We start from the raw sequence: 9,861 nt of genomic DNA, 5'->3' as shown, positions 1-9,861 counted from the left end.
ATCAAAGCAAGAGATCTATCTACTATAAGCAAATGGAATCGTAGGCGTTTACACATATAAACATCATACATAAAGATGAGAATATGGAAAAAGGTGTAAACAACTTTATTAAGTAAAAGGGAGAGTTACAACCATGAAGTTCGATCCAATGTCACTCCTCCAATGTGACTTCCATCCAACACCATATCAAAAGCACAACACTCCGATAGCATAACAATACTTGCTTACAATCTCAAACCTCACACCAATAATATCTCCTTACAAATTCTCAAAGTCTAGCCCTTGATCACTTACATCAACGCTCAATTTATAGGAAAATGGAGGTGGTTTGGCCATAAATGAGGGTATTGAATTCCCTTCCAAACTTAGAGTTAGTTTCCATGGAGGAAGGGATGAGAGGATAGGAGGTTATTTAACTCATTCCCTATGAAATTTCGAGCTCATAGGAGATGATAAGTGTGGGAATATTCTAGAATTCTCCAGAAGATAAGAATATTCCCAGAACCATACCAAAAATTCCCTCAATCTCGCCTGGTGGAGGTCAAAGCAGGCCTAAGTGCACTGAAATTCACCCTTAGATGGGCCTACCCACACTGAAGCACATTTACCCCTAACCAAGGCTGCGATGGTCCCTCAAGGAGGCATTTCTGGAGGGCTTCAGGCCATGAAACCTTCAGGGAAGGAGGCATTGAAAGTAATGACTTGTCTAGGGCATGTAGGAGTTGGATTAGGGTTTGATCAGCCCTAGTAGTATTGATCCTAATGTTGGGAGTGATGTGCCCAAATGGATCCGTAACAACTACCCCCTAAAGCATGAAGTCGAGAATGATAATGTCGACTGATATGCTTTACGATCTGATGAGGAGTTTCTAAAGCGGACGATGACCTGCATCAATTAGAATACATAATATCATGATATTTTGGATTTTTCATGAACTTTTGAGGGAAGGCATAGCCATGCTCAACGTATAAACTTTTCATTACATGCACATAGATAGTCATCTACATAGATAGACTCGTGATAGGATGACCATCTGTGTAAAGGCATTTCACGGATGATTTGGTACTTTCCTGAAATTGGAGCCCAAATGGATGAAACTAGATTCGGGGTCTTCTATTTCATTCAATCATTCACTCAAGTACAATTTTAACCATGTGAATATGTGATCTGAAATCGAACATGGGAAGACACTGTTTGATTACCAGCCAATGATGTAAGTCGTTAACGGACACGAGAGAAATCACGATAATGATAATGATTCTTAAGGTACTACAGTACATTTTCCATGGTGCAAATGGATGTTTTGATGTCAGACACCATACAAAGTCTTTCGGTCGAGGGCTAGTGATGTCAACCTATCATTGTAAGAGAGAAACTTTCCATTCATGTGTGCAAGCCCCAAGGTACTAGAAGGGTGTTTCTAAGTCAGCTTCTTGGATAATATGCTAATGTCGACAAGAAGTGACTTGTCATAGGAGGGCCTTAATGTATCCCACATCAATGACATGAAACTACTGTAATGATTTTTGGAGACAGAATGTGACTGACAACACAAGGTTAAGGAATGGCGATCATGAAAATGAAGGTTTTTGAGTATTGAAAAGGATGAATTTAGCTGAGTGACTTCTCTTGAACATGTTGGCGACACTGAATGAATTGGTAGCATTGACCCAAAACCAAAGTAATGGATGGTATGATAGACCAAGGTTTGATGACCATCAAGCAGCTAACCCAACCCAAGTAGTCACACTGACGAAGTGAAAGTGTCATGTTCAAGAGTGACCTCCTGCAATAAAGGGGTTTACCCCTTTTCCCATTTTCCTCAGTCATTGTTGACTAGTACCTCTTTATTTTTATCAAGCTTGAGGAGGATAACATATGCTTGTTGTAAAATTCCACCCTTCGGGTGAATCCATCGCTATGTAATGTTTTAACAAGTCTAGCGAAGGTGAAACTTAGTCTTGTCAAGATGGACAAGTTTGTTGCTATTTGATATTTTAATGAGTTTAACGACAATGATAACACGATACTTTTCATGTTTAGAGAGTTTGAAAAGGGACAAAAAGAAAACTCCACAAGTTATTTTTCGTAGATTTGTCTCTCAAGTCCAAAAAAGCGTAAAATAATATGAGAGAGAAACTATTGCCCATGTTCGATTAACATACTCCTTTTTTTGTAAATAATCTATCTCAATCCAGAAAAGTGTTAAACTAATACTAAGTAGATGTCATTTCCAATAAGTTAACGAAATGAAAAGGACAAGTTCTTAGAAATATTTTCATATTTTGAGAGTCTGAAAAGAGCTTGAAGAGGAGACGAGTTATAGGAACGAGTGGTGTATAGGATAGAAACTAGTTCAATGATGTTGGAAATTCTCAAAACATGTTGATTTATGTGAAGATGCTAGCTAATAAACAACTCATTGTAACTGTTCCTCAAAAAGGGTAAAACAACCAAGTGAAAGCATATGATTGGCCAAGTAGATAGTGACGATGGAAGGAGAAAAACCAAGGCTCATCTGATAGAAGAGGCTGATAGAATGTAAATCACGATGGTTAAGATAGAGATGGGTTCATTTTTACACAAGCTTGAACCATAGGGAACTGTTCTTGGATTCAGTTTCATGTTTACACAAGCTTGAAATGAAAAACTATTCTTGGATTCAGTTTCATGTTTACATAAGCTCGAAACGAAAAACTATGCCTAGGATTGGTTTACATGCTGCCAGCATGATGACTTGATTCTAGGTGCATGGCCCCCCAAGATTCATTGCGTTCACCTAATTAGACTACTCATGGCTATCAAGTGGATGGAAGGAAGGTTCATTTACAAGATTAAATGAAAGACTTGACTGGGATTTTACGAGATCTAATCAAAGACTCAAATTGGAACTTTGCTCCAGGGGACCTTGTTTCATTTTTTAATGAGCTTGCCACAAGACAAGGAACTCTGCTAATATTTATTGTTTCATTTTTTAATGAGCTTGACACAAGACAAGGAACTATGTTCTAGGACCTCTTTCAATTTTTATTTTTTTTAAATGAGTTTGACACACTAAAAGAACTATCCTCATATTCCTTATTTCATTTTTTAACGAGGTTGATAAAAGACAAGGAACTATTCTCACACCCCTTGTTTCATTTTTTAACGAGGTTGACACAAGAGAAGGAACTGTCCTAATATTCCTTGTTTCATTTTTTAATGGCGTTGACATAAGACAAGGAACTATCCTCATATTCCTTGTTTCATTTCTTAACGAGCTTGACATAATACAAGAAACTATGCTCATATACCTATTTCATTTTTTAATGAGGTTAACACAGTAAAAGAACTGTCCTCAGATTCCTTGCTTCATTTTTTAATGAGCTTGACACAAGACAAGGAACTATGCTCATGGGACATATTTCATTTTTAATGAGGTTGACATAGTAAAAGAACTATCCTCATATTCCTTGTTCATGACCCATAAGAGGTCATGACTTCCAAGAGGTTCTCATCATATGGGAGAACAACGCTCTAGAGGGGATCCGTAACAAGGAATCTGAACGGGTTGCCACATAATTGACCCATGGTGAGGAAGATGCCATTGGGGAAAAAGGACCATTTAGGTAAGATTGTTGACTAGAAGCCATATTTGGACCAGGAAATGAAAGCTAGTCACCGGTGACAACTCTGCCTTCATGCGGGAAACATGTCACTCGAAAGAGTGGTGAAACAATAGCTCCCATGTCATAAACATAGTCGCACCCAAGAAGTAAATTGTAATCTAAAGGGTCTGGGACTACCATCAAATTGAGATAAACAATATCTCCTCCCAAAGTAATAGGCAACTAAGGAAGGATCCCTAATGGTTGACTGGTTCTTCTGTTAAAAGCCAAAATATTATGGTTAATAGGCATAAGTGGTGGCGAAATGAACGCTTGCCAAGAAGTCGAGGAAAGGATGTTCATAGATGCACCTTCATCTATAATAGTGCTAGGTACAATCATATTACAAACCTATACTATGATCTGGAAAGGCACATAAGAACTAAGATGACATCTTGCTAGTCGATTCTAATCAAAGGAAGTGACCAAACTACTTAGAGGGGGTACTATAAGAATGGGAGAATTAACCCCTTGAGTTACAAGAGCGGGAGGATTTTCCTCCTGTCTTGATGGAATGGGGGTATTGTCCCCAAGCTCATTGGAATATGAAGAAACGAAAAGAACCTGAGTGGTATCATACTCACTCTCTATGGGAAAGGTACGATTAACTGAAGGTGAAATCGGGTCAAGTGTTTCCTCGACCTATGATGGGTAAGGTATAGACTCATGGGATTCACATTCAGAGAGAGTCGGTTTGACCCACAGTTTCTTTGGGTCAGTTGCTTTATCAACTAGTGAAGGATTGAGGGAGAGTCTCTTGTAACCAGATGGAAGTTGTTGCAAAAAATCAGGACGGTTATCAAACACATTTTTGGCTTCATCCAGATAGGGACAAAGGTGATTGCGGAGATTCCCTTCACATAACCTACAGGGAAACTTAACTCTACCCTTACTTCCATGAACTTTACTACCACTAGTTGATGGTGTGTCACCAGGATGATCTTTAGAAGTTGATGATACAGGATGATGTGAACGAGAATACCATTCTTCTAATATATGAGGAATATCAGGACACCTTTGAAGAAGATGGTCTCTCGTACAAAGCTTGCATTGATATCAAACCTTGTGAGGCTTATTGGATGGTTTCTCATTAGAAGTTGAATTCAAAGAAATGGTTTCTTGGTTTCCCCCCTCTTGAATTTTCTTCTTCTTCTTCTTCCTCTTCTTCTTCCATTTCTTCTTATTCTTAGCCACCTGCTTACTATTGTCAATACTTTCACCAAGTGAAGAGGAAGAAGGGGAGGACTTAAAAACTGAGGAAGAAGGATAACAGTTAACCTTAGGATGAATTGGAGGTTGATTTTGTCTAGTTGGAGGAATACTCCATTGCGGAGAAATCACAACATTTTCAACCAAAGAGGTTGAAAACAACCAAACCCACAAGCTAATGGTAAATCCGAGAAGGGACAATGTAGCCATATATGGAGCAACAATATTTCTGAAAGGACGAAAAGGACTAGGATTCCCATAAAAAGGAATTCCTTTATCAGTGGACTTTGGATTTGTTGCCATATGTCTCAACCTAAGATCAAATAAGTGTTGGGTTGTGTTATATTCTTTCCATGACTAACCGATGTAGTGAATCGGGGGGTTAGAGGGGGGGCGAAGCCCCCCCTTCGTTGCGTCGATTGCATAGTGGGGGGGTCACAAGGGGGCAGTAGCCTCCCTTTTCCAGGGTTTTGAGGGGGGCAGGTAGCCCCCCTCTACAGGGTCGGGGGCAGCGCCCCGAGAAAAAAGTTTTTGGACCCTATATTAGGTTGGGCGAACCTACCTATGGTTTTTTGGTCCATGGTTTTGGATGCGATGGTTTTCGGTCCATGGTATTGGATGCTTCGGCATGTATAAATATGTATTGTAACATTGAAAGGAACATAATAAAAAATCAAGCTGGTAGTCCCGGTTTTGGGATCCAGGGGAAAATCTCTGTGTATATGTGTTTTATGTGTTATGCTCTCGCATTGTTTATTTTTCTGTGATTTAGAATTCGTATGAATGTAATTTTTGTACGGGGTTGAAACCTACATTTGGTATCAGAGCAGTTTTGGCTTCAAGGGGATGTCTTTGTTGCTGAGGGGTTTCGCTCAAGCCGGTGGTAGACCCTGTTCAGTGGGAGATCTGCGAGATCGATTCTAGTGGTGAAAGAAGATGGCGAGCAGCGGAAAGATAGAGATCGAGAAGTTGAATGGTCAGAGTTTTGAGTTGTGGAAACTCAAGATGGAGGATCTATTGGTGGATAAAGATCGATGGATCGTGGTAGATCCAAGTACTAAACCAACGGGAGTGACCGATGAAGAATGGAAGAAGTTGGATCTGAAGGCAAAGAGCACAATGCAATTGTGTGTCTCAGATTTAGTATTGCTGAATGCATCAGGGGAATCTACGGCGAAGGCTTTGTGGGACAAGTTAGGGACTTTGTACCAATCTAAGTCTCTGGTGAATACACTGTTCCTGCAGAAAAAGTTGTATAACCTGAGGATGAAAGATGGAGACTCGGTGACAGAGCATCTAAATGCATTTAATACTGTCGTAAGTCAGTTAGCGTCTGTTGATATTAAAATTTCAGATGAAGATAAGTGCATCAGTTTGTTGTGTTCTCTACCAGATTCGTGGGATAGTCTGGTTATTGCAATAGGTAGCAATGCAATTGCTTTGTAGTTTGATGAAATAGTCTCAGCCTTGCTGACGGAGGAGATGAAACGGAAAAATATGGAGAGCCAGAATGGTGATGCCTTGTCTGTACAAGGACGGTCCCAAAATAGAAACAAAAATAAGTCATCGAGTGGGAGATCTAAATCTAGAGGGAGATCTAAATCTCCAGGAAAGCCTGTAAAGGTGGTGTGCTGGAAATGTGGAAAGGAAGGGCACTTCAAAAGGGACTGTAAATCTAAAGCTCCTGATAAAGGAAAGGGATCTGATGATGCTCCTTCTGCAGAGGCGAAAACCACCTCAGATGAAGGTGGGGATGTGTACTTCGCTTCTTCAAGTATGCATGTAGATCATGAGGCATGGTTGATTGACTCAGATGCATCCTTTCACTTCACTCCCCATGGAGAGTGGTTCTGCGAGTATGAGAAATACGATGGCGGTGATGTCTTCTTAGGAGATGATAGGAAGGCTAGAATCATTGGTTGTGGAAAAGTAAAGTTGAAGTTGCAAGGTGGAGGGGTTAGAACACTTTCGGGTGTTCTGCATATTCCTGCAGTGGCCAGAAATCTTATTTCTGTAAGCAAGTTGGATGATGCAGGTGTAAAAACAATGTTCGAGAAGGATACCTAAAAGATGTTTCGGGGAGCACTGGTATAATTGATGCAGGGAGTTCGGACTGGAACTCTGTACAAGCTGCAAGGTAGCACTGTTGTTGATGGGTGCAATAGTTCTGTGGTTCCTGAACATGGAGCTGAAAATCTAGTGGTCTCTGGAGAGAAGACCATGTTGTGGCATCAAAGGCCTGGAAATATTGGAGAGAAGGGCCTTCGAATACTTCATGGTAAAGGTATGGTAGAAGGTATGAGTAATAGATCTCTAGATTTTGATTCCTGTGAAAATTGTGTATATGGGAAGCAGAATCGGGTGAGTTTCCCCTCTGGTGCTAAGAGGGGGAAATAGATATTAGAGCTTGTGCACAGTGATGTGTTTGGACCTGTGAAAGTTCCATCACTAGGTAAGTCTGTGTACTATGTATCATTTATAGATGACTTCTCAAGGAATAAATGGATATATTTCCTTAAGAAGAAATTTGAAGTTTTTGACAGGTTTAAAGAATTTAAGGCTTTGGTGGAAAATCAGACAGAGAAGAAGATAAAGGTGCTGAGGACAGATAATGGTGGAGAGTTTTGCAGCAAGGAATTTGAAGAATTCTGTAAGAAGTGTGGTATAGCATGGCAGAAGACTACTCCATATACACCCCAGCAAAATGGAGTCGCAGAAAGAATGAACAAGACATTGATGGAAAGGGCAACAAGCATGCTCAGTGGTGCCGGGTTAGGACAGGAATTCTGGGCAAAGGCAGTGGATACTACATGTTAGTTGGTCAACCGGTCACCTTCATCATCGTTGGAGGATAAGACTCCACAAGAAGTATGGACTGGTAAGAAACCCTCTCTTTCACATATGAGGGTATTTGGATGTGATGCATATGTACATGTTCCAAAGGAGAAATGAACCAAGTTGGATAGTAAATCTGAAAGGTGCATCTTTATTGGGTATAAGGATGGTTTAGAGGGTTATAAGCTTTGGAACCCAATCACACGGAAGGTTGTGTACAACTGAGATGTGGTGTTCAGAGAGGTAAAAGATGTTATTAAACATCAAGTCCAACCAAAGGAACCTGAGAAGATAGAGTTTGAGCTAAAGGAGGAAGAATCAGACTCTGCAGCAGAGGAGTAATTAGAAGATGAAGAGCCACAAACTCTGGCTGTGAGAAGATCAGTTCGAGAAAGAAGGCAGCGAGAAAGGTATAGTCCTTCTACTTTCTGTTCAAATTTTTCTTTGACTGTTACTAATGATGATCCTAGAATTGTGAAGGAAGTGATAGATTCAGAGGATAGAAAACTCTGGAAAGAGGCCATGGTTGATGAAATGACATCTTTGCACAAAAATGAGGCTTGGGATCTGGTGGAGTTGCCAGCTGGAAGGAAACCCATTGGCAACAAATGGGTGTTCAAAAGGAAGACAAATGCAGAAGGGAAGGTGGAGAAATACAAAGCTCGGTTAGTAGCAAAAGGTTATTCCCAGGTACCGGGAATTGATTTTGGTGATATTTTTTCTCCTGTTTCTAAGGTAACTTCTATTAGGTTACTTTTATCTATTGCTGTTGCTTTTGATTTTGAGGTAGAACAGATGGATGTGAAGACAACATTTCTTCACGGGGATTTGGAAGAGGAAATCTACATGAAGCAACCTAAAGGCTTTGCGGTGAAGGGTAAGAAATAATTGGTATGCAAGTTAAAGAAGTCTCTGTATGGGTTAAAACAGTCACCAAGGATGTGGTATTAGAAATTTGATACATTTATACAGGGACTTGGCTTCACCAGAAGCAAAGCAGATCACTGTGTGTATTTTAAATTAATTGGTGACCGTGTTATTTATCTGGTCTTGTATGTGGATGATATGTTGTTGGTTGAAAATGACAAAGAAATTATCTAGGATTGGAATACCCAATTGTCCTCCAAATTCGACATGAAAGATCTTGGTGCTGCAAACTATATTTTGGGCATGGAAATTAAAAGAAATCGGGCAAAGAGGAAGCTCTAGTTAAACCAGAGGAAGTATGTCGAGACAATACTGTAGAGGTTTAATATGCAAGATAGTAAACCGGTGAAGGTTCCTATTCCTGTAGGTGTGAGGTTATCTATTGAACAGTGTCCCAAGACACAAGAAGTGGAAGAGGACATGTCCCATGTTCCATATGCGAGTGTAGTCAGTAGCCTAGTGTATGCAATGTTCTGTACTATACCAGACATTGCACATGCAGTGGGAGTATTGAGCAGGTTTATGTCAAAAATAGGGAAGGAGCACTGGACAGCAGTGAAGCGGGTTTTCAGGTATTTGTGTGGCACTAGTGATTATGGTTTATGCTACCAAGGAAGACCAGGATTGGACAGAGTGTTGGATATTCATGGCTTTGTTGATGCAGACTGGGCTGGAGATCTGGATCAGAGTAGATCTACAAGTGGGTATGTGTTTAACTTATTTGGAGGTGCAGTCAGTTGGATGAGTAAGAAACAATTTGTAGTGGCACTATCAACTACAGAGGTAGAATACATGGCAGCCACTCATGCAAGCAAGGAAATAGTTTGGTTGCATAGATTGTGTTCAAGTATGGGATTAGTACAGGGAGCTATAAGAATAGACTGTGATAGCCAAAGTGCAATTTTCTTAGCAAAGAACCCTGCTTATCATTCAAAGACAAAGCACATTGATGTTCAGTATCACTTTGTGAGGGATATGATAGAAGACCAAAAGGTGTTGCTGGTAAAGGTGGACACTTTGAAGAATACTGCAGATGCATTAACAAAATCTGTGAGCTCTGAGAAGTTCTCTTGGTGTAGAGAAATAATGGGCATTTCAGAGCTGGAAAAATGACTAGGCTCTCTTGTGGCCCCTTGTGGAAAGAAAACAACAAGTGGGAGATTGTTGGGTTGTGTTATATTCTTTCCACGACTAACCTATGTAGTGAACCGGGGGTTAGAGGGGGGCGGAACCCCCCCTTCA

Source organism: Pinus tabuliformis, chromosome X (genome assembly GCF_031772625.1).
Source record: "Pinus tabuliformis cultivar Carrire ecotype Pingquan chromosome X, CPIR1, whole genome shotgun sequence".
Classification (NCBI taxonomy): Eukaryota; Viridiplantae; Streptophyta; class Pinopsida; order Pinales; family Pinaceae; genus Pinus; species Pinus tabuliformis.
Note: the sequence above shows the minus strand (reverse complement) of the source record.